This window comes from Hipposideros armiger, unplaced genomic scaffold, assembly GCF_001890085.2.
Source record: "Hipposideros armiger isolate ML-2016 unplaced genomic scaffold, ASM189008v1 scaffold_238, whole genome shotgun sequence".
NCBI classification, from domain to species: Eukaryota; Metazoa; Chordata; class Mammalia; order Chiroptera; family Hipposideridae; genus Hipposideros; species Hipposideros armiger.
Window position 1 is genome coordinate 2,917,972 of NW_017731588.1, and position 3,727 is coordinate 2,921,698.

General features: G+C 43.3%; 1 pseudogene; it reads left to right on the forward strand.

The window, feature by feature from the left end:
* Positions 1–791, forward strand: LOC109389562 (40S ribosomal protein S20 pseudogene; annotated as a pseudogene).
* The last annotated feature ends 2,936 nt before the right edge of the window (positions 792–3,727 follow it).

Genomic DNA, 3,727 nt, shown 5'->3' on the forward strand with positions numbered 1-3,727 from the left:
ATGGCATTTAAAGATACCAGAAACACATCCATGGGACCAGAGGCGGCAATTCAGCACGTTAGAATTACTCTTCATAAAATCCTTGGAGGGCCGGCCGAGTGGCGCATTGGTTAAGAGCTGGCTTGGGACGCCAGAGGGCCCCCGATCGGATCCCACATATGAGGGCCAGTGACATCGCCCTCTACAGCTAAGATGCTGAACAACAGCTCAACCTGGAGCTGGGCTGCCGTGAGTCGCCTGCGACAGCGTAGGCTGCAGCCCCTGCGGCAGTGGGTTGCCATGGGCTACCGTGTGTAGCCAGCAGCCGCTGTGAGCGGCCGTCCAGAAGCCGGCGACTGATCTGCCTCACCCGGGAAGAGCGCAATGATGGTGCCAACTTGGGCCAGTGAAGCAACGTCCTCCACAACTAGACTGAAGAGCAAAAGGACAGCAACTTGTCTGTTCCCCTTCCCCCAATTCCCCAGTGCTGTTCCCATCCCCCAATTCCCCAAATAAATATCTTAAAAAAAAAATCCTTGGAAAAGGTGTGTGCTGACTTGATCAGAGGTGCAAAGGAAAAGACTCTGAAAGTGAAAGGACCAGAACCAGTTTGGGTGCCTACCAAGACTCTGAGAATCACTGCAATAAAAACTCCCTGTAGGGAAGGCTCTAAGACTTGGGATCGTTTTATTCAGATGAGGATACACAAGTGACTCATTAATTTGCACAGTCTTTCTGAGATTGTTAAGTAGATTACTTCCATCAGTATTGAATTGGGAGTTGAGGTTGAAGTAACCATTGCAGACACTTAAATCAACCTTTTCAATAAATTGGCTATCAGTTGTTAAAAAAAAATAAAATAAAAGATTAAATGAGGCCATATAGGTGGGCCCTAATCCAGTATGACTGATGTCCTTATAAGAAGAGGAGATTTTGATACACATAGACTGAGGGAAGACCATGTGAGGACATGGGGAGAAGCCAACCATCTGAAAGTGAAGGAACCTCAAAAGAAACCAAACCTGCAGACAACCTGATCTTGGACTTCTAGCCTCCAGAATTATGAGACAATACATTTATGTTGTTTGAGCCACCTAGTCCAGTTAGTTTGTTATGGAAGCCCCAGCAAACTAGTACAGTGGTTAAGATCAAAGACTCTGAAGTCAGGGGGTCTGGATTCCAATTCTGGTTCCATGACTTATTAGCTATATCATCTTAGGCAAGTGACTTTGTTTCTCTGCTTCTCAGTTTCCCATCCGTTAAGTGGGCATTATTATAGTACCTACCTCATAGGGTTACTATGAGAATGAAATGGTTAATAAAGCACCTAAGAAACAATCTCTGGAATACAGCAATTATTTTGTAGGTACTTGTTAAATAAATAAATTTGATTTTACTGGGTAGGATCAATAAACAGGTGCTGCCCTGTGTTATGTACAATTAAAAAGGGTCATCAAGCAATAAGTGTTGCCATGTGGCAACTCTTTATCCGGGACTCCTTGAGATCAGAAACTTATTTATCTCTGTGAGAAAGGGCTTAGCAAAAGATAGCACCCAGGAAGAACTTGCTGATCCAAATAGTTTCCAAACACTTTCTCCTGATGCTGAGCAATGTGTCAGGGCTTGGTGACTAATTCTTCATGGGTGTGTTAGGTGATATTTCTAGATATTCTGTTTGGTTCCTTTTCAAATTTTTCATGTTTTTTAATAGTTTTCTGTTCTCTGTAGCTATTTTCTAGATTTAAATCTTGTGTGCACAATTTTTAAAAACCTGTGTCTGTGAATTACAATACCTGAAATCTGTATCGATCTGTTCCTCTCATATGTTGTGTCTGTTTCTTTTTCATAAAGTCTTGGGTGCCTGGTTTTCTCTGACTGTGCTGGTCATCATCACCTTGAAAAATTATTTGTGGTAATTACATGAAGCCAAAGATAGATCTGCCTGTCTTCATAGAGGCTTTGCATTTATTTGCTTTTGCCAAAGGTTTGGGGGAACTTCCAGTCAGTTATCACCTCAAACCAGGTTTCCAGTTCATGGCTTGAGATTTCTTGGGCTTCCAGGCTCTACTTCTTAGGGTACAAAAGGACATATCAATGGTTACAACTTCCTAAGGAAGGACTTTTAAAAAATTCCCTTTCCTTTTCCTTTAACTGTTCTGCTCAGCACCAAAGCGACCTTTTCTGAACTCACTTGGGGCTAGTGGTGTGGGGTGTGCAGTAGGCTCATATCACATTAAACTTGAGGTAAGACCCTTTGGGGTCTCAGCTTAATGTGGAGAGTTTCTTTTATATGACTCCTCACCTAGGACAGGCCCTGGACTTCCACTTCTGTCCTTCTTGCCCTATGTGGTGGATGAACTGAAACCCACAGGTTCAACATTGGCAAATGCCCTCATATCATCAGTAGCTTCGGTGCTCCAGTATTGTAATCTTCCTGCTAACTTGTTATCAGCTTTTACCCAAAAATTGGTCTAGGCATTCCCCAGGCTTTTTAGAATTTAGTGTTTTTCAGAGGATATTTTTATATTTCATTTAACAGTGTCACTATTTTCAGAGGAAGGGTTACCTGAATTAACCGGTCTATCGTTACTGAAAAAAGAGAAAGAAAATCCAGTTTTAGTAATAAAGTAGGCCCAGCATAATTTTTCCTTCATTGATCTCTGACATTATCCCCTGACACTGATACAAGCAATAACAGAGATAAATGCCACATGGCCAAGTATGAGGGGATACCCTCACAAGTTATAGCCACCACTCAACGTGTAGCTGTTATCCAATGACAACACACAGTGACATCATATATAAATGTCATTCATCAATGCCCTTGGGAGATGATAACCCAAACTACATTGCTTTAACAAGCATATGGTTGGGCACCCACCATGTGCTAAGTGCTGGGGTTACAGCAGAAAACAAAACAGACGAGGTTTCTGTCCTCATGAAATTTACAATCTGGTAGGGGCAATAGATAATTAACATGTAGCAAAAAAATAATTTCAAAGAGTAAAAAGTTCTATGAAGAAATGAAAGGATAATGAGTCAGAGTGGGCAGTGTTACTTTAGATGGGACATCTAGGAAGACCTCTCTGAGGTGGTGACATCTGAGCTGAAACCCGAGGGCTGGCTGAGAAGGAGCCAGCTATGGGAAGAACTGGGAGTGATGCATACGAGGCAGGAAAATAGCAAGTGCAAAGGCGCAGAGGCTGGAGCGTTCTTGGCATGTTCAAGGAACAGCAAGGAGGCCAGTTTGGCTGGAGCAGAATGAATGAAAGGGAAAGTGACAGACATGTGTTTAGGTAGGGAAGCAGGGGCCAGCTCATACAGGTCTTGTGGGCCGTGGGAAGGAGTTTGAATTTTAAGAATGGAAAACATTGAGGCTGCTAAGTGATTTATGCTCTGAGAAGATCTTGATGATCACTGTTACCCCATCAGAGCTATCATGCATAAAGAAGAGGCCTGGCTCCTCCCAGTGTCACCATCCCAACTCTAGGGAGGGCGGTTCCTCTTTCAGGAAATCTTGGACATACTTTATTCTAAACCCGAGGAAAACAAGCTTTCTAGTTGGACAAGTCCAGGTGTATGATTCTGCCCTTCCTTAGGTCGAGTCTGGCGGAGCCCATTGTGATTGGTTACAGCTCTCCTTCTCTTCCAATTAGACCTCTATTCGGGAAAGTATGTGCGTCGCATTCCGCTTGTGAAATGAGTGCGCCCTATGATTGGCTCTCCCTGAATGAGTGACAGCAGATCA